At 38.5% G+C, this 21,886-nt stretch overlaps 1 long non-coding RNA gene across 2 annotated transcripts in view; it reads right to left on the minus strand.

Annotated features, from left to right (window-relative positions):
* The window catches only part of LOC102149540 (uncharacterized), a 101,353-nt gene that overhangs the window by 39,013 nt on the left and 40,454 nt on the right, over positions 1 to 21,886 (minus strand). Inside the window, exons 4-7 of one of the 2 annotated variants that reach the window (XR_011437975.1) lie at positions 8,293 to 8,359; positions 7,674 to 7,861; positions 5,049 to 5,125; positions 3,220 to 4,290 (exon numbers count right to left, since the gene is read on the minus strand). This is a non-coding gene — a long non-coding RNA (uncharacterized lncRNA). The remainder of the gene's footprint in view (positions 1 to 3,219; positions 4,291 to 5,048; positions 5,126 to 7,673; positions 7,862 to 8,292; positions 8,360 to 21,886) is intronic. The other variant, XR_011437976.1, reaches the window with a different exon arrangement.

The following is a 21,886-nucleotide window of genomic DNA, read 5'->3' on the forward strand; positions in this document are numbered from 1 at the left end:
AAATCTTTTTTGAGACCTACAGATTTAGGAAGATGTAAAACGAGTTTACCAAATAGTAAACTCCACAGGAGCAGAAGATTTTTTTCAGTGCTTTTTTACTGTGGTAAAATACACACAACATAAATTTTACTGTCTTCACCATTTTGAAGTGTACGGTTCAATGGTATTACATACATTCACATTGTTGTGCGACTGTCACCTCCATCCATCTCCAGAACTCTTTTCATCTTGCGAAACTGAAACTCTGTTCCCGTTAAACAATAATTCCCCATTCTCCCCTTCTCCCAGCTGCTGACAATCATCATTCTACTTTCTGCCTCTGTGAATTTGACTACTCTAGGGGCCTCATATGAATGGAATCATACAATGTTTGTCTTTTGGTGGCTGGTTTATTTCATATAGCATAATGTTCTTAAGGTTCATCCATTTTGTAGCATGTGTCAGGATTTCCCTCCTTTATGAGGCTGAATGATATTCCATCGTATGTATATACAACACTTTGCTTATCCATTCATCTGCCAGTGTGTATTTGGGTTCATGGGCAGGAATTTGTGTGTGTGTGTGTGCACGTGCGTGTGGAAGATTGGCCTTGAACTAACATCTGTTTCCAATCTTCCTCTATTTTATGTGGGATGCCGCCCCAGTGTGGTTTGATGAGTGGTGCTAGGTCTGCACCCAGGATCTGAAGTGGGGAGCCCTGGAACCGCCAAAGGAGAGTGGGAGAACTTACCACTATGCCATTGGGCCGGCCCCAGGCAGGAATTCTTACCTGTATTTTTTACTCCCATATCCCTAAGACTTAGAAAAATTCCTGGCTTATATTAGGTATTCAGTGATTACTTCTTAAATATGAATGGTTAACAGTTAAACATGTGGTCTTGATTATACTTACAGCAGCATGATTCCTATTGAATGAGTTGTAAATCTTGATATGAATCTGCTTCTTGGTCACTTGTATCTTCTTATCTCTTCTGTTCCCCCACTTTATCTTTCTAGTTCTTTCTTTTACTATTTCTTCAATGTCAACTATATTGACTTCTCCCATCTGTTTCTATTCTGTCTCTCAGACAAAATCAATAAAACACTGCAACATTTATGTAGCGATGCTGGATAAAGTCAGGGGTGATCAATCCAGTGAATAGTATTTGAGCACCTACATTGTGCAGGCCTCTGTGCTAGCTTTGGACTATTATACCTAGTTAATACTGTCTATTGAAATCTTAATTTAAAACCTTAATTTCAGATCTCTAAGATACTGGACATTACTCAAATAACATCCAGAGCTTATAAAGTAAAACTGCTAGTTCAAGCAATACGCAGAAGTGAATCTATTTTAAAAATAATACCCCCAGAAAATAGTGATGAAGCTTAATGCCTACATTTATCCGAATTAAAAGTACCTTTTAAGAGCATTTTTTCACACTTATCTATACTAAAAATTTGTCTAAAAGAAATCAACTTCAATCCCAGGTCAAATGAGGTTGGATACAACCAGGGTGGTTTGATGGTAAAGCAATTTGCAAGACCTAGAGTTAAAAATGATTGAAAGTATATTATTCATTTTTTTTTTTTTTGAAATTGTTCACTGCCTAGAGTCTAGTGTATTTTGTTTCAGGTCTAACTGGATTTTATAAACACCCAAAGATGGGAATTTGTGATGTCAACACTGACAGAACAATAGCTCTATTGGGCCTACCTATTCAATCTTCCAACTGAATTTCATGTTTTCCTTCTTATTTTGTTATACTTTTCAACACTATAACTTATAAAAAAAAAAAAAGCTCTCTTGCCTTCCTTTACTGGACCAAGAAATAATATTTTATGTCATATCTCCTTTCTCTAAAACACAAAACCAAGAGCCCTGTGCTCTTCCTCTTTTTCAGATTCTTGGATTCCTCACACAAGGTCTGTCTTCATCCGAGCACAGCCAACAGAAAGTGATCTGCATTGCTTATGCCAGTAATCATGCCCTAGGAGATCTGATATTGGCTGTGGCAGGTTTGATAGATTTACAGTTGCTTCGCTAAAAAGTGCATCTTACCTCATCAACAGAACTGCATGAAATACAAAAGAGAGTCTCAAGTATAGAGTATAGAGCAGCCGTAGGATGCAGATTGGACACAAACAAAATCATCTGGGCCAGTGATTAACTATGCTTGCCAACAACTTACCATCTATGTAGTAAGGCTGGGGAGTCACACACATAAAGCCAGTCAAGGATTCCCAAATTTCCTTTCCTGTCCCCGAAGTATTGCCCTTATGTACTGCCATTTTACCAACATTCTTCTTTCCTACTTAACTTGAAATTCCGACTATTTTGGGGGGTTGTACGACTACTTAGTTATTTCCTTAGGAGCACTATATCAAATGGTTGAAGGAGATGGAAGAAAATTCTCTTCATTTATTTGCATGATTTATATGAAAGTAGCTCTTATCACCTGGAGCCCATCAGAGGTTGAAGGAAGACTGAGGGAAGTGGAGTATTAATGGGTTAACTCAGGTGAACCTGAAATATCTGAAACTTCCAAAGACTTTTACTGGTACCTTTTTTTTCTTATTAGTCATTTGTTTTTGTTTTATATAGCCTGGTATGTTTGTAAGTGAATCCTGGACATAAGGTATGAAAAATTCTAGAGACATTTAGGCAGTTAGGGTAAGGGAAATTCACCTCAATCCAGTCTGAAGTTGAAACTGAGCTAGTATGAAGCTGTTTAGACTGTGTGTGGACCAGTCTATTTCTGGTTTGTCTTTACTATTAAAGAGTAACTCTTTAAGAGTTACAGTTGAAATCCTGGATTGTTAACTAGGTTTCTCTTCTGTAATGATCTCTGAATTCCATTTTTGTCTCCCAAGCTGTGGTCAGATTTCCAGCCTCTCCACCATCAGTTACAAATTGGCAAATGCCTTGAGGGGAAAAACAGCACTGAATGTTGCCCCCTCACTTTTCTTCCTTTCTCTTCAACAATCTGGCCCTCAAGTCTGTGCTGCTTGGGAATCTCTCTGAGGTCTTCAAACAGATAATGTGTGACGTGTGTGTATTTTAACCCAGGTTTCATTTTTCCAGTTTTTCTTAGAAAGATGATTGGTCTGCAACAAGCTAACCTGCCACAGCTGGAAGAAGTCTTGCGGGTATTGGGAATTAGCACCTTGTACCAAGGGAGAAGCCATGGAAAAGGAAAAACAGAATAAGCTTTCATATTTTTGTGGGGTTTTTCTCACCTGTTGTGGTTGCTTTTCTGCTCATTGACGTAACATCTTCTCAGACTCCTCCTCATGGTCTCACTACACTGTCTTCCCTCTGAGGGCCGATTCTTTAGAAATGTTGTGGCTGCTTTGACACCTCTTTGCGGGTGTGAATTATTGTCCTTTTTTCAAATATGTCATTCATTCCTGTTGTGTGACCTTTGGAGTTCTCATTGAAGAAAACTGTAAAAAAATAAGTCTTGTCCTCATAATTTTTAACAGCTAAGTATAAGTAATAGTTCTTCCACAAGCTTGGGGAAAAAATCATGGGATCAGAAGTGACTTAGAGAACATAGCCCAGTCTCTCCTGAAGATGTCAACTTGAGCAAGGTCCCACACTGGATAAAGGAACAGCAAGTGTCTTCTTCCTGTCCAGTGCTCTTTCAGCCATACTCTGTTGCTTGCAGTAGATCACTTAGTTACTTCATGGGAAGATTTCTGTTGACTGAGAACTCTCGGATTCTACAGCTATTATGCATCCCCTGGAGAAAAGACTTTTATGATTGTTACCTATCAGTCTCACTCCATCCCACACCCTAAACTTTCTTTTTGAGATATTGGTCTAGGGTGTCAAAAGATGACTGTGATTTTCAAACTTACACGTTACTGTGTATACAAGGGTGTTGTTTTAAGTTAGTTCTCCATGAAGCAGATATGTTCATGCAGGAAGTTGATTAGGAAAGTTTGTAGGGGACTTTAAGAAGAAGAATTAGGAAAAGGGAATGTTTAAATTGGATGAAGTCACAAAAAGTCTCTTCCAATCATGTGGGTTCTCTGGAGCAGGGATGGTGCCATCAGGGTTGTCCTGCTTTTATGCAAAGGGGTGGGATCTTTGTGCCCCTACCTGGAGAAGTCAACCAGTCATTCAATGCAGTCTGACCTCAGGGAAAGGATGTGGCCTTGAGCGGGGTTGATCTCTTTGGCTAAGGACTTTTTCTGGAGAGGGTCTCAACTGAGCACTATCAAACGATAAATCTCTCAACATTCATTCCTGGAAGCGGAACCTGGGCAGCACACTACAGCATCCACTATGGGTTCTTAATCAAACTGAAATCCATAACAAGTAAAAGGAAGTAATTAAAAATGAAATCTAAACAAACTAAAATCTATCTGTATTTGTCTCTCTGGTAGGTTGTCCTTAAAATAAATAGCAGATAACAACAGTCTAGAAATGAAACAACCTATTGTTTTTATTCATAAATGTTTTGCACTTGTTTTCAAAGACAAGGCGTTAAGGAGGCATGTGAATTTCACATTCATCTCTCTGGACGGAGGATATCAGAGTTCAGGTAATTGCTTTTTAAAGAGTACCTTCACTGCTTTCCTGTTCCTTGTGCAAGTTTTACTGAGAGGTTTAGTAGAATAATGATACTGAAGTCAAAGGAACTAAAGAGCAGACATCCTCCTCCAGCCATGCACTTCACCATGTTTAGAGCTGAATAAATGTTCATTTAATAAGAATAGTAACTGCATAGTCAAAAAGGAGTATGTATAGTTGACTTTAGCAATGACTCCATAAGTCCATTGATAGGTTTAATGAAAGGAATTAATGTTCTTCAGTAAAAAAGCTATCATATTAAAACCGTTATTGAATTAAAGTGCCTGAATCCTGCACATGATCTCTAAAATGGTGAAATTTCAAATTTTTGAAGACATAATTTAAATGATCAATGAGGTAAAATTTTTATAATGATTTATTTACACACATTTTCAACTTTCTCAGTTCCAGACAAATTGAAAATGAAAGCAAGTTTTTATTGCTATCTTGAAATTGTAAAGCATATCTCCTATTAGTCATTTATTACCTTTGGTTGGGTATAGGTGTGTGTCATTATTCTTAGAAGTCAAGTCGAACAGGCTATGTATTTGAGGTCATCATGTTCTTAGAGAGAGTGGAGAAAAAACATTTCTATGTGAGAACATCAAATAAGAAATTAAGGATCAATTTGCAGGATGGAAAACTCTCTTATTAATCCCTAACTCCTTTAACCTGCCTGAGAATCCTGATTTTTCACACCCAGTCTAACGCAGAAACAGAAGTCATGATTAGAGGACCATAAGGCGATCTGATTTTCTTGTGTTCTCAAAGTCTAAGTTGTGAACAAAGCTACATAAAATTAACAGATTTATATGTAAAGGGCAATCCAAAGAATATCTCAAAGCCATACCTGATTTTAGATATCTTTTCCCCAAAAAAGCTCCCAAAGTTTTGTTATTTTAATCTGTCCAGAAATCCCCTCTATTAGAGGAACTAATGGAAATGCTGTCACCATTAAACATGATACCTGGAAGGAAGCCCAGGCGTTGGGGTAATTTTTGTGCACTTAGTATCCTGCACGTATTTGATGCTTAGATTTTTTTTTTGTAGTTGTTAAGTTGACACAGAGCAATTTGGCAAGTTATCTACAGAGAGCTCTGAGGAGTAGATAGAGCAAAGTGGGTACTTTTCAGTTAGGAAGGAAGAACTATGAAAAGACTATGGAGAGGGGCTGTGGGCGTTTGATGTAGGAAGCCTGAGTCTACATGGCTGGGAGATGTAAACAACATAAAGACGTTCTCCATGGACTTCATAGTTTCCCCTGATGCACACTCTGTTAGCTGGCCTCCTACTTTCTAATGTTCTCTCAAGTAAATCTTTCTCTGATTTCCATTGTGGGTTCCTTGCACCTTTTTCATACTTTTGTATTTGAGAATGTTAATATGCTTCCAGTTCCTTTCTCTTCTTAGCTCTGAAGACATTCATTTACTGTTCCCAAGCACAACCAAGGACCACACAAAGTAAAGTTAAAATGTTGCCACTTCCAAGCAAAGTATTAGTTGATTATGTTTTACTATCAAAGAAATAAGAAAGAAGATCAAGAGCGAAGGAGCAGCTGAGTGTCCTCTATTTCCAAGCTGAGTATGCATTCTCTCCTCATTCAATTTTAACATAGATCACTGGGGACAAACTGATATGATGGTACCTTATAACTATTGTCATTTTTGTAGTATAACATTCTGTTGAATATTTCTCTGATGATTCTAATAATTGCTCTTCTCCTATTAAGATCTTCGGGTTCTAAATATTTAATAACCCAAGTATCAAAGCTTTTATGATTTTTGGTGAGGAAGTGGGAAAACAGTTTGCAATTAACCAGTTTAAAAGCTCAAAGACAGAATTTAAAGTAATAATGGCCTTCATAAGAGTATTTTTGCAATGAAATCCATGAGACATATCTCAGTCTAAATATAGATGAATTTCTTCTGTGGTTGTAGTCTTCTTTTATGTGAGGGTCGTTAGTTTGTTAGCTGGTTAAACTGAAGCTAATCTGAGCATTGATTCTGACTTGATAATTTTTATTTAAAATATTTTATGTGTATCATGTATAGTGATGGAAATAAAATTATGGAAAAAATCTGTCCGTGTGTGTATGTTTGTGTGCGTGTGTATAAATAGCTGTATGTATGAGCAGTACCTATTAGTGTAAATATTGTAAAATAAGAATATTTAACGGGTGTACCTCTAGAATCGGAATACTTATCTGTAGATAGCTTATAAACATGAATTTCTAACATAGTTTTTCAGGGTGCGTTACTGTTTAAATCCTAGAAATAGGAATGCATGTGCTTATATAGTATTGCTTCATTTTAGGCTCCAGGTAATTGTGTAGAAAAGGCTACTATCGAAAGTTCTAAGAGCTAAACTTCAGAGGTGCACCAGAACTGTGAAAGTTCCGAGATTTTAACGTGAGCAGTTTCCTTGCTCTTTTGCCTGGATGGTAAATCATTCACTCAAGCAAGCAAAATTTTTCTTTTAAAAATGCTTCTTTTGAGAAAAAAAGAAGGCCTCAAAATAGAGTTAAAATAGGAGCACTGTGTACTTGTTCCAAATACCAACCTACCAAAATAGAAAAGTGGTTGGCTTTTTATCTTAAAACCCAGTGGGAAAATGGGGGAAATGAGTTTTAAGTAAGAAAGATGTATCTAAAAATCCTTTCTACTAAATAGAAGGAAAACTACAAATTCTTGGATGGAGAGAGTTTAAACTTTGGTATTAGTGGAAGTATATAAGTATATCTGTGCCCAAAGGATTTAGAGGGCAAAATAACACTTCCTTTGGATCTGAATATCTATACCTATCCACTCTCCACCTCTAACATCCAGAAACAGGGCAGTCCTGTTGGGATCTAACAGTCCTGAGTCCAGGTTACAAGGGTTCCACTCATACCCGTGTGTATTTCTTACACAGAATGGAAATGTTCCTTTCTTCTTTCTTCTTTCCTTTCTTACACAGAGAGGAAAATGATTTTCAGAACCAAAATCATAAACAGAAAGAAGTGTTACATAAAAGGCTAGGCAAACCTACACCATAGCTAGATGTTTCTCTTTGTGTCTCAAAAGGAAAAGTTAGTATCTATTTTTCTTCTCACCCTATTAATTCATAGACTTACCATAACTCTGAGTTGCTTGTTGCATATGTTTACCCCCACACATACATATATCCATATATCATGATATTTCCTTGGCTTGTAGATGCATCACTCCAATCTCTGCCTCCATCTTCCTGTGTCCTATGATGTTGCAAGGTGATGGGAGAGGCTGGCCTTGGACTGGATTCTGTCTCCAGCAGATGTCCTGGCTGTGGTGGCACCATTAGAGCTCATTAGATCAACAGTGATCACCATGAGGACCACTTCCTAAGAGCGGCCTCCCTTCAGGGTCCATGGCAGAGTTGGTCACCACGCCTCACTGTAGGCCATCGGTAGCATCATTATGTTCAGTGTTCATTATCCAAACCTCCAAACTCTTCAAGCAGGAAGAGCTGCCTAATCCACAGATTCAACCAGAACACCTCTGACATTTTAGTGCCACCCAAAGAGATAAAAAGCTGTCATTGTTAGGACTGAAGTTTTAAACCTTGAAATGTAATGGAAACTTTATTGCCAGTATAACATGATTCTCAGGATTTAAACATCTACCTATGGAACACACCCTCATTTTATTCAACATTTTAATCTCTAATAAAATGAGGACTAATCCAATAATAGATAGTGTAATTTGTGTGACTACCTAAGTTATTGATAAGAAGAAAAGAGAAAAATAGCCTCCAGGGGTCCAGACTGAAGCGTCCTCAAAACTGAAAAGGAAACAAAGAGAAAAAAAATACAATAGGAAAATTCATTATCTTAGCTATTACAGCAAAATTATACTGGTTTGTGACTTATCAATCACAGATGAAAGATGTAAACAACATCAGAAATAATCTTTTCAGCAGAGACATCAGTCATAAATGAGATTTCATCATTTATATGCTTGTCCAAAGTGGTAATTTAGAACTATTGCTACCAACTCTGGCTGTATCCAGAATGATAATTATGAATTAAGTGGTGAGCAGATGCAAAGAAATAAAAATTTGCCCTGGGCTGCCAGAAGCCTAAAGACAAAGCTAACTGTCCCTATAAACCATTAGTTTAAGAACGGAATTGTCAATATAGCAACAGTCTACCAATTTGCTAGGCATCAATGGACATTAGCCATGACATACAAATGTGGATGATTTTAAGAAAAGAAACTGTTTCTGACACATAATCCTTTTTGCTTATCTTCCTATGGATCTGTGCCTACTCTGAATATCTTAAAGCAGCAACTCAAAATTAATTCACAAGAAAAAGAGAAACAGTCTAGTAAAAATCGTATTTATAAGCTCACACCAAGAAATATGTGCTTAGAATGGGATTTATTCTTTCTTATTGCTATTGGAATGGACACTTCATTTTCTCCCTAAAATGAAATGAAACTTTTAGAAAATTTATGGCTGCTGAGAGAGCAGTTTCTCACATGCCAAGCTATGTTAGCAAAATTGGGGATAAATCATCAAAGAAATCTGACTAGTACCACACTGCAGTTCATGCAAAATAGTATTTAACTTTCTACCCATAGGAAGCAACCTCAGGACAACCGTCGTTAGTGAGTTCACTTCATTCTGTAAAATAACATCCTGGAATCACAGACAAACAGCATTCTTCCTCTTTCCTTGGTGCCATGATTAGTCTTTTTGTACCTTCCTTTCTTCATTTCCTCTCTCTGTTTCTACTTCTCTGAAAATGTCTTCCTTACTCTGACACTGTGAAGTTTGCTCAACTACCCCCAGCGCCCCAGTTTTCTCCCCTCCTCATTTGCCTCTGTCATTGCTATGAATGCCACTTCCTTGGAAGCCCCTCTAGGTGACAATGACAAGAATCACAGACCTGTCCTCCATCTTTCTAGACTGTGTATTATTAAATGGCGTTATTCATTTAGAATGAGAACAGTGACTGATATTCTTTCTACAAATAGGCTTAGATTTCTACCCTTTTTGCTTGAATGCATATTGAGCATTTTTATCCAGACAAATTGAAAAATATTTGACTAATAATTACATAATTTGAAAATTTTGAGAGGAAGGATTGTCCTTGTCATTTTGCAGCTTCTAATCAATATTTCACCACTGATTGGGAGAAGTTATTTCTAACCAAAAAATTATGAGTCCCCTTTATATTATGAAAAAAACTGAGTCAATTAGAGTAACACTCCATTATGATGTAAGAAAAAAGGTCACAATAAATATTATTTTTCGAATGCTTACTATGTGTCAGAGACTTTGCATTTCTTATTTTACACATGCATGGCTCTGTGACAGTTATTGCTCTCTCTGTTATAGTGATGAGCACATTCAGTCTCCAATAAGTTATGTTATTTCTCCAAGTTCTACTCAGCTTCTCATAGCCTCAAACATCAAATCCATTTTATTCGCTCCCCGTGACTTGATATATCAGACTAATTTGAGGAACATGATTTTATTTTGAAAGAACATATCCATTACACAGGGAAATGTTTTATAACAGACTTTTACTATATCTTTATTTCATTCCTGTAATTCTTACTGGTAAATGGCTCTGGGTTTGCTATTTCTGAATCACAAGACTGAAATATACACCTTTTTTCCCTTTATGCTGTTTAAACTTCTCTCTCTTTGCAAAGTTTACACATTTCAGGGAAGGCCAGACGGTCATCTAAGTAGCAGATTCTGCCAAAAATTCTTTGCTAACTCATGTTCTGTTCAGTCCAAGGGGCAGGCAGATAGCGAGACTTTCCCTTAGCCATCAGGATGGTGATTCTGATGGCGAGGGAAAAGCCTAGCTAAGTGCCTAACTGCTTGCCCTTTGGAAGGAAAATGACACAGGTTTTTACTCCAGGAATTCGGCTTGTCACGGGACAGTCATGTGGAAATGAAATCAAGTTAATTATCTCTTTCTAGGAAAATATGCTTCCGGACATACTAATTAAACATTGACTTAAAGAAATCAATTTTCTGAACTGCTGACCTCAGAGAATTATGGCAGAGGGAGGGAAGTGTAGAGCCAATATTCAGAGATGAAGTTGTGTAAACAGAAACAGGGCCTGTGACCCATAGGGTGTGTGGATCACTTGAAGGAAGGTTCTGTGATTGGTTTGATTCTTCATATGCCTTGTCTACAAGGCACAGAGAGCTGATGATGATTCAGAGGATTAAGGTCAATCAAGAGAGACATGAAAGTGTTGTCTTCCTCAGTAGAACCATGAACCCTTTAACACCAGACCTTCTCTTACTAATTTTAGCATTGCCAGAGTCCAGCACAGAACTTACGGAGTTGATCAATTTATGTTTGTTGAACTGAAACAACGTGAGAGTCACATGAGAGAACCACAGTAAATGCTTCTTCAAACATGACATTCTGTATATATAGAGAGAATTATAATATAGAATACATAATTCTTATTATAACTTTATATGTACTTAGTTATTTAATTTTTACAGCAAAATATACACCATTTTTATCCATCATTTTATAGATGGGAAAACTGAGGCATGGAGAGTTTAATTAATTTTCCAAAAGTCACATAGCTAGTAATGGGCTCAGGTGGGATTTGAACCCAGGATTCTCTTGCCTTCGGGTTCGTGTTCATAACTATTGGACTAAACTTACCCCTCATAAATTCCCATAAGAGAATGTTTTCCTGGGGCACTGTGTACTTGGTCATGTATGCAGTTGTCATTTTCCTAATAATGCTGTGAACTTTTGAACTCTTTCTGGAAGGATCTGAGGACTACTCACCTTTGAATCCCATCCAGCAAAGCCTTGAAGACACTGGTCTGTTTACAGTTGAATAAATACATCAAAACAAAATCCTCACCTTAGGAGAAAGGCTAGCCACAGTGGAAATCTTCAGAGGTAGCACAGAGGTATGGGTAAGGATTATGTCTGACTTCTGGATTCTGAGAGGCAAAGGCATTCATTCACTCAAATATTTCATTATGAAGTCCCCCAAAAAACAGGGACTATACCCAAACTGGACCTATACTAAAGCAAGGAACCTGAGCTCTTTGGGAAAAGCCTGAAGCAAACCAAAGGCAAGCATATTTTTCTAGGGTCAGGCTTAATGTGGCAACACTACAAATAGTATGGTGGAGAAGAGGACAGCAGTAGCCAGCTCAGAAATTCCTGCAAAGTAGTAACATATGGGGGAATCTTTTCCTATTTGAGCCTTTCATCTTGTTAGCAAGTTGATTATTATTTTATCAGATAAGTCAGCTGGCACCTGTGGAATGACATAAGGAGTGGGAAGGCTTTAGTGGTGAGCAGAGGAGAGAATGTAAATGGCGTTCAGGGACCAGTGAGCCGGATGGTGTGAGTGAGGTGGCCTGCGGGGCTGAGCAGGCCTCTGGTGATGGGGAACCTGAAGAGGCACCTAGTAACCGTTTGTACTTATAAGTGTGAGTTCTGAAGATGTTTTTGGTAATGTACATAGTAGATAAAATACTTTACTACATATAAGAAGACCTGATCTTTCTAGAAATTGTGTAACATTGGCTATGCTTCTTTGGATCTTGGTTTTCTCATCTGTAAAACAGGAGGAGATTGGACTAGATTGATTCCAATGGTTCCTTCCAGCCTGAACATGCTGGAGAATCTACTGAAAGATCATTAGGGCCAAAGTCAGCTTGAATCACTCAGCAGTCCAAAAAAAAAAAAAAATGGCTTTGCCAACAGCTTGCAATTTTGAGAAGGCAGAAGGCCTAACCCAGTGCCCCCAACCCCATGCCCCCACCCCATCCAGTACTCCCTCTGCCCTTCAATAACTGTGAAGCTGCCTATTTTAACATCTTCAAAATCTACCCAGAATTTAGGTATCGTAAGTATTCAAAAACATGAAATTAAATTCAAAATCACTGAAAATCTTCTCAAAGGAGGAATTAAGACAGGATATGAATGGTTACACTCACTTTGGAAATCCCTTCAACTATTAAAAACGAAACATTGCAAAATCAAAAAATAGCTCTCAGGGCAGGCCCTGTGGTCTAGTAGTTAAGTTCGGCACATTTTGCTTTGGTGGCCCAGGTTCGATTTCCAGGCACAGACCTACACCTTTCATAGGCGGCCATGCTGTGGCAGCAACCCACATAAAAAACAGAGGAAGATTGGCAACAGATGTTAGCTCAGGGCCAATCTTCCTCAGCAAAACAATAAATAAGTAAATAACTCTCAATTGTACACATTCTGTCATGCTGAGGCTTAGCACTGTGTCAGAAATGCAAATAAATGCAGTGAAAAATAATCGTATGAGTTCTCTAAGGGTCCAGAGTTTTCTAAATTCAAGTCCATTTTCTCTTCCAAGAGAGTGGTAAATCTGAGATGAAAACAAGTGACTTGCACAGAAGGACTCTAGAAGCATAGTCTATTTATTTACAAATATGTACTGTTCCTACACCATATGGTTTGAACAAAGACATCAGAAAGTGAAAACAACAGCAGGTCTAGGGCAGAGCTGCATAGAGATGGCTCAGTTTCCAGGTCTGGGCTGTTCTCAGAGAAACATCCACTCACAGTCTGTTCAAGCCCAGGCACTTCTGCTTTAAAAATCTATCTACGGAAAGCCACTTTCCCTTTTGCCCGATGGATCAATTAAATTAAACGTTAAAAACATGACCCGTCCCTGTTCCAGTGGTCCTCCCTTCAAGAATGTTACTTTGTCTGGCTATTCCAATACTGTTTAGAACAATAGATGGCAGGGCCCACCACATATGAATGATAGGCATGCGCAGTTGGTCTTCAGGTGCGTCGTGCTGCACATTTCTGATGCCTCTGCTCTTCCTCATCTTAGTGACTCCCATCTCAGCCCCTCTGTCCCCTCCTCTGGCCTCCTAACTGTTCAAGGCTCCCTTGTTCTGTCCCCCTCCCCACCACTGCTGATGGTCCAATCTCTTCTTCCCTATCACACTCTGGCACACACTCACTTTCAAAACATATCTTTTAGTGTTCTAAACATCTAATCTATGCTAGTGAGTTGTGGGTCCTAATGAAGATATTGCCTAGAAAACACACGTTTAGAGAGACAGCATGAGAGAGTCGATATGAATTGCTTTTGGAATCCAAAGCTATACAGGTAAGCCCCTGTTTTATGATACAGTTACTTTTCTTCTATTGGGATTAAATAGAATACTAAATGTATTCTTCCCTTGTAAAATAATAATAATAATAATAATTTCAGAGACTTAATGAGCATTGACTATGTCAGGTATTGTGCAAAGCATTTACACGCATTATCTCATTTAATCCTCGCAACTGTCCCATGAGCTGTGCATTGCTACAGACCTCACTTTAAAATAAGAAATTGAGGCTGAAAGAGATGAAAAAACTTGACTAAATCTAGAATATCAACCAACACTCTTCTGAATCCAGCACCAAACCTCCCCTTACAAGGTTTCTGTAAGGATCAAATAAGATGGTGTAGTGAGGGCACTCTCCAGTTTGTGAAGTGCTGTGTACATGTAAACCATTGTCCTCACCAGGACTTTAAATTAAAGAAGCTAGGAAGTTTAGATGCCATGTCAAGTTTGGATTAGGGGAGAAAATTAGACGACAGGAATTAAACCTATAGACTTCCTATTATGGAGAAAAAGGATTCAGCATTCCAGGAGGAACAAAATATTGTATAAGAAATAAGTGTAAGCAAAATACACTATGTGGTTCAAGTAAGAGACGGGCCTCTTTGGGCAGGGGAGCTCAGGAATAGAGCAAGGGAGAGCCAGAAAACACTGAATTTAACAATCACTTATTTCTTCTCCCTTTATCTTTCTGTGTCACTATCGTGAATTCTTCCTAGACTCTCCAGTACAATGAATAAATTCCTCTTAATGCTATGTTCTCAAATGTCAAAGAAAAAATGCACTGGACAGATTGAACAGGCAAGTAGGACAATTCCAGACTATCGCAATAGGGGTCAAGCCTACTGCAACAGGGGAGACAGCCTGGACTCAACTCCTCCCTAGCAAAAAGTGGGAGAGTTTTCAAGCGCTGGGTGAGCTAGTGGGCAAGTGCTGGAGGACATTAGCTGAGAGGTTGATTGAGGTAATTAGGCCATCTTTGTTTGCTAATTGGTACTTTTCGAAGTAAAGCTCCTACCCTTCCACAGAGATTAGGAGAGAGAGGCCCTATCTTCTGTGGTGATTAGATTTCAAAGGGATGGCTCCCACACAGGTCCTTGAGAAAGATAGTCCAGGGTTATACAACGGGCAAGAAGCTAGGAGAAGATTTGCATCTCAAAGGGGCCGAGAAAGAATGTACAACTGCAAGTTTTCTAAGGTTAATGTCTGCGCTAAGAAAAGGGATATCAGAGGCATACATAGTCAGGCAGAAGACTGGCTTAAGTTTAGCCAAGCTGAGGGACATGGGAAGGCAGTCTTAATCACCACAAATAAGCACATCAGATAATTAGGTCGTTTTTTTCAGACACATCCTTCCTGAAACTCTCTCTTCCTTCCATCCAGACTGGTCTCTCTCAAGGCCTGACATACAGCTGCGAAGCTGGGACTCCCCTTTTCCTCTCTCCCCTCACCTGGAGACACTAATTTAGTAGAATCTATTGACTTAATAGCATTACATTCTTCATTAACACCTAAAACATGGCACAAAAAAATAAATTTTTGAGACTTTAAATGCCTGAAAGAGTGTTTTTCTAGTCTCACTCTTGACAAATCATTGGGACGGGTATAGAATTCTAAGTAAAAAGTCGTTTTTCCCTCTTAATTTTGAAGATTTGTTTCTATTGCCTTCTAATTTCCAGTGTTGTTCTAGAGAAGTCTAAGGCCACTGTCCTCAATTCCTTGAATATCAAGTCATTTTCTCTCTAAAAGCTTTGAGAAAATTTCTGTCATTCCTCGTGATTTGAAGTTGTGTTTGTTGCACTGGACTCTCAGTGATGCGTTTCACTCTGAAACCGCATCTTATTCAGCAATGCAGATGTTATTGGATTCATTGTTTGAAAATTTTCTCCCCTCCACTTTTCTCTGTTCTCTCTTTCGGGAACTCTTATGAGTTCAATGTCAGGTCTCATGGATATATCATCTAATTTTCTCTCTGTTAAATTTCTTTGTCTTTCTGTTCTACTTTCGCAAAGATTTCCTTGACTTTATAATCCTTTTACTGAGTTATTTTGTTTATCATATTCTTCACCTCTGAAAGCTCAATGTTTCCATTACTTTTTTAAAAATATCATTCTGTTTTTGTTTTATGAATGAAATATCTTTCTTTGTTCTGAGGATATAGACTTAAATATACTGTGTTAAAAGTCCCCTGTTTTCTCTCTTTGTCCTCTGGAGTTCTTCAGTTTTGAGTGATTATTTGGTTGATTTGTCTTTCAACTGTCTTTTAAGTTGGAGACCTTTCCAAACTATTGGGTAATCCTTGACTATCCATCCATATTTAAGAGTGTGGCACTAAAGAGCTACTTGGAAGTACATGCTTGCAGACTTCCAGAGTATTAAAACTGGAGCACAGAGGTTTCATTAGAGCACCTCCAAATGTCAAGACCTTTGCTAGATATTCTGTTTATGCACTGTCCAACATCACATCTTTTCCCCGTTCTTCTCTGTCCTACTCTGTGTCCCAGGAGACTGACCCTGATAATGACACACCTGGGCTCCCTAAACAACTGGACTTTGGTGGGGAGATACTATGAGGATACTGGTGAGCAGAAGGGCACAAAGATCAGGGTATTTCCCCCTGATCCCTCCCTGCTTCAGCACAGTCTTTAGCAGCATTTGTAACTCTCCACACTTCAGTTTCTGCAGTGAGGTCTTTGTTCCAATTTTACACTTCTCACTGGCCTCTGTTTCCCTCCATTGTCCCCTCAACCCTGGGGATACAAAGGCTCTCTGCTATTGCTCATTGCTAGGTGACTCTTCATCCCTCGTTTGTTCACTTACAGACTGCAAATAATTCTTTCATTAATGTCTCTTCATTTGAATCATCTAGAGCGAGTCTGCTTTCCTGCCAGCACAGTATTCACAGGCCTTTTCTTTGGAATGCTTCGGTTTCTCCACAGGCGAATTCTCTAAGATTTATCCAGGGAATATTGAAAACATATACCTGACTCCGAATGCTCACACAGCAAGGAGCACTGGAGGAGGGTGTCAAGTTTCCGTATGTAGTCTTTATCGCCACTTTATCACCATTTTATTGCAGCAGCTCTCCCCCGTCTGCTGTTATCCTTGGTTTTTTTTGAGATTTACTCTCTACAAGGTGACATTCCAGTTTCTTGACAGCATTGGGCTACAGGGGATGGAGGAAAGGATCATTAGGTCTAATTGTCTCTCCAGGAGGCTTTTAACCAATTCTTTTTGTCTTCAGCCCCATGTCTTATCCCAGTCTTGTGCAATAATGGGTGCCTCTAAGTTCTGAATCTTCCCCGAGGTGCATGGCATGAACTGATCTGATTCTTATCAATATATGCATTCAATGCTATCAATTTCCCTCTAAGCACTGCTTTCTCTGCATCCCCAAATTTTGATAAGCCACGTGTTCATTTTTAAATCTCACTTGAGATGTCTTCTTTAACCCATCTGCTGTTTAGAAGCATGTTGTTTAATTGCCAAGTATTTTGAGATTTTCCAACTATCTTTCTGTTACTGATTTCTAGTTTAATTCCATCATGATCTGAGAGCAGACGTTGTATTATTTCCATTCTTTTAAATTTGTTAAGGTGTGTTCTATGGCCCCAAATGTGGTCTATCTTGGTGAATTTCCATGTGAGCTTGAAAAGAATGTGTATTCTGCTGTTGTTGGATGAAGTAGTTTATAGATGCCCATTCTATCCAGTTGATTGATGGTGGTGTTGAGTTCAGCTATGTCCTTACTGATTTTCTGCCTGCTGGATCTGTCCCTTTCTGATGCAGGAGTGTTGAAGTCTCCAACTATAGTTGTGTGTTAATCTATTTCTCCTTGCAGCTCTATCAGTTTTTGCCTCCTGTATTTTGATGCTGTGTTGTGCCATGCACCTACATTAAGTATTGTTGTGTCTTCTTGGAGCAGAGAGGAACACCAAAAAGTTCAAATAGGTACTTTTATGAAGTTTACCAGGTGTTTCGTGTTACAAATTGTCTCCTTCACATCCTCCAAAAATCTTCCAAACAACAGTATAAAACTTGTTTTGTTCACTTCTGCTTTCCAGCCTGGAAGGCTTTCAGAGAAAAGTGCTGAATCTCATTATGAGTTACTGCAGCACATGGAGACAAGTAGCATTTCGTTCTGCTGCTTTTTATTTTCCCTTGTTTCTCTTTCTTTCCTTTCTTCCATTCAACAAATATTGGCTATCTTCTTAGATATTATACTAGCTGCCATAGATTATAAATCTGTGCTTTTGATACATTTACAACATAAAGTTGGAGACACTGAGAATTGCATTGACATCATGGAAAAGTGAGGAAAGGGTGCGAAGTGCTTCAGCAGAGTAAGGAGCAGAGGGTTTAGTGTGGAGATGAAAAAACCAGACAGTCTCTGTCCACAAAGGGCCCACATTCCAGACAAGGGAGGGCAGAACATAAAGATTAATAGAAGAATAAAGTAGGAAATAACATTCTAGATCGTGCAAAGGTATGTGCAGGGACAGTGAACTTGAAGCTGAGTGACACATTCAGGGGCAGACCAGCCATTCAGTGTGGGTGCAGGGAGGGTCACAAATGAGAAATTGTGCAAGGTGGACCTAAGAGCAGCCTGTGGAGGGACTAGTATGTTTTGAACTTCATCCAGAAAACTCTGGAGAGATTTTCAAGAATTTTAAAATGAGGGGCGGGTTATAAACAGATTTGGGAGCATTGTAGAGGATAATGAAGTGGGGCAAGATGGGAGGCAGGGAGACCAGGAGAGAAGTGATTGTAGTCCAGTCATCATAATTATGCCATTTTGGTGGGGCTGTAACAGTGGCAGGGATCTAGACATGACGGAGAGAGTAGGGAAGACATTTTGGTGGGTTGTTAAAATCTCCGGAGTCTGGTAATGGGTTATTGGTGCAGAGGAGGAGGCAGAATAAAAACGTGAAGAAAGATTTAAGACGATTCTTGGGTTTCTGGGTTTGGCAACTGATTTCAAGGGATTCAAAAGTCTTTTAGAGCTATTAAATGCACACAAACCATATCTGGAGAGGTGAAATTCAAGAACAAAGAGAAAAAACAGATTGAAGTAATGGGCCAAATGAATAATATCTGCTTATGTGAGGATATTAGAGGTTAGACATTTCTAGTTAGGACTCAAATTTAATTGAGTTCCTAATGGTTTTTCTAATGTCCACAACTCAGGGAGTCCAGAAGAAGCTTACAAACTCCGGGGGAAAATGTAATCTTTGTGCCAGAACTAAGGCTGGATACATATGAAGGGGTATGAAGAAATTACTGGACTCCTCACTGAACATCCTGGGAAACTCAACCTACCGGATTGCTCAGTGTCCCACATGGGAGCACAGCTAACAGTAACAGGAAATATCATCAAACGTGTGGCCTTGTAATGGCATAAAAACTAGCCAAATAGGGAAATCTGTAGAGACAGAAAGTAGAATTCTGGTTGCAAGGGACTGGGAAATGGGGAAAGGAGGAATGATTGCTAATGAGCAATGGGGCTTCTTTTTTGGGGTGATGAAGATGTCCTGGAATTCAATAGTGATGATGGTTGTACAACGTTGTGAATATACTAAAACCACTCAATTATACACTTTAAAATGGTAAATTTCATGATATATGAATTATATCTCAATTTAAAAAAAAAAACAGAAAAAAATATAGCCAAGTCTCAGGGCCCAGGTGCCAGCAACCAGACCATGTGAGGTATCTTTTTGTCCTAGGACCTTTAGACCACAGCACTATCCTCTGAGCTGGACTCAGCTCATCTCACTAGAAACCTTTTGTCTTGCCAGTAGAAGCTTTATTTAAGATACTGGCATTTGTAACACTCCTGGTCATCTACAGCTTCTCTTACCCTTACTGGGGAACATATTATCCATGGATCACAAAAGAGGGACAAGGAGAGAAGAAAATCAGTCTAACCAGCTCAGATGAAAAGTGTCTGCAGCTTCTAGCTGACAAGCAGCCGTTTTCTGTAGGGCATCAAGACTTAGTTCACCAAAGAAATAAACGCACACACAAACACACACCAAATCTTTATCTACCAAGGCACTGTAATCTCCATTATGTTGGAATTTAATCAACTTTTCAATTAGGTTGGAAAGTAACGATGACATATTGAAATTTCATTTTAGTAAAATTGGAATGGGTTTTCCTTACCAAAAATTAGGTACATGCCTTGGTCTAGCATGACACTATGAAAAGATCATAGGCTTCAAAGTCATTAAGATATGAGGTTCACCACTGGTAGCTTGCGGTCTTGGACAAGTTGTTTGGAACACTATAAGACTTTGTTTCCTTAACTCTAAATTGAGGATAATACCTACCTCAAAGAATTAAATGCCATAAGCATTCAAAGTGTCCAGTAGCATTTGGCAAGATATTTTCAGTGAACACTACTCCATTCCCTGTTATGACAAAATGTGTATGTTTCTCTGGTCTTTTTTCCTCTCTCTCTGTCTCTTTCTCTCTCTCCCTGTCCCTCTCTCTTCCTCTGTTTTACATTCTTTAAAAAATATGGGGTGTCTGACTTGCACCAAGACAGAGATAACAAAATCTAAGTTTCTATAATATTCTTAGACTGTTTTCCTTTTAAAAAAGGAGAAAACAATCTACCGTATTTTAATTTTTACTTGTTTTTATGAGTCATGTAAACATAAAATAGAGGAAGATTCTGGTAGCTCTAAGACTTTTCCCTTGCTTAGGCATAATAATGTAGCTGATAGGTCTCTCTGGCCCTTTCATCATCACTTTCATCTAAGCTATGTTCGGTTAGCACATCATTTGCATGTTGGCAAGACGGTTACTTTAATATGCAGTAATAAAAAAAACAGACAGAACCCAAACAGGAAAATAGAACACCTTTTTAATAACGGATGTGTTAAATGAGGAACGGTTTTCTTTCATGAGAGTATATTACTTGACCTTCTGCAGAGACAAGTTCATTGGATTTAATTTTGAGAAACCGATTACATTTTTTCTAGCCAGAGATGGTTTGATTTGACTGAAGTCTGTTTAGGATGCAAAGAGGCTATTAAAATGATTTTCATCATTTTTTTCTAAAGAGCAGTCCATTAATTGCTCGTGAATGTTTCTCCCTCAAACCTCCTACTCTATTAGGCTTGAAACAGAGTTGTAAGATTATGATGTTTTTATTGATATAATTAATAACAAATGTTACTCGTTAACTTGGTTATTGCCAAATTGGACATTTGACAAATGTACTCAGGGCCTTGCTCCAGTGAATTTAATATAGATATGAGGTAACATATCGACCTTAAAAGATGAAATCAAGAACATTACTATGGAAAGAAAAAAAACTAGAGAAAGCACTTTACCAGTTTTTGAAAAAGTGAAAAATAATGATTTTTAAAACTAATTCTTTTTAGGATTCTCTGAATGCCACGCTCAAATAATTTAAGACATCTGTTCAATATACAACATCAATTGAAACATTAAAAGATAGTTTAAAATACCGGAAGCAAGAAGAACACTACAAAAAGCAATGATACGCAACATGCAGAGATTAGATCATGAAAAAAATAAACAACCCACCACTTTGCTTCCCTCCTCATTCTAAGACCAAGAAAATCTAGCTTCTGTATAATCAGGAAATCTAAGGAGTAACAGCAATGAAAACTTCCTGCCCTATTAAAATTCTGCAAATTGTAGCCTTGAAAAGTGTACTCAAATGTGTACCAATGGATCTCAATTGAAAAAAGGTATAGGAAACCAGATTCGCAAATGTCATCCAAGGTCCCAGAACAAGGTTTTAAATCTGGCTACATTAATTTGGAAATTGTCTGGGGGCTGAGTTGATGTTTACCTTTATGTTATTTGAAAGAAAAATCAGGATGTAGCAAGGATTTACCTTTTATTTAAGGAAATGGAAGATTTTCCAGCTTTACCAGCAATAACCTTTTCTAGCAATAACCTTTACTGTGCTAATCCCTGACCTATATGAAGAGGCAGAGGGGGGATGGCAGGGAGGTGAGGAGCAGTAAAAGAGGTGGACACTCATGCCGACTTGTGCAGACATAATTATTAGGTAGCTAGACAGGAAATTGTATTCCTCAGGTTCAGGGTAGTTACTGTCTATCCCATTTTACAGGTCGGGAACTGAAGCTGAGAGGGTACTTCTGCAAAATCCCACAGCTGGGACTCAATTCTAAAGCCCATACTTTTCCTGTTAGG

This window comes from Equus caballus, chromosome 4 (genome assembly GCF_041296265.1).
Source record: "Equus caballus isolate H_3958 breed thoroughbred chromosome 4, TB-T2T, whole genome shotgun sequence".
Lineage (NCBI taxonomy): Eukaryota > Metazoa > Chordata > Mammalia > Perissodactyla > Equidae > Equus > Equus caballus.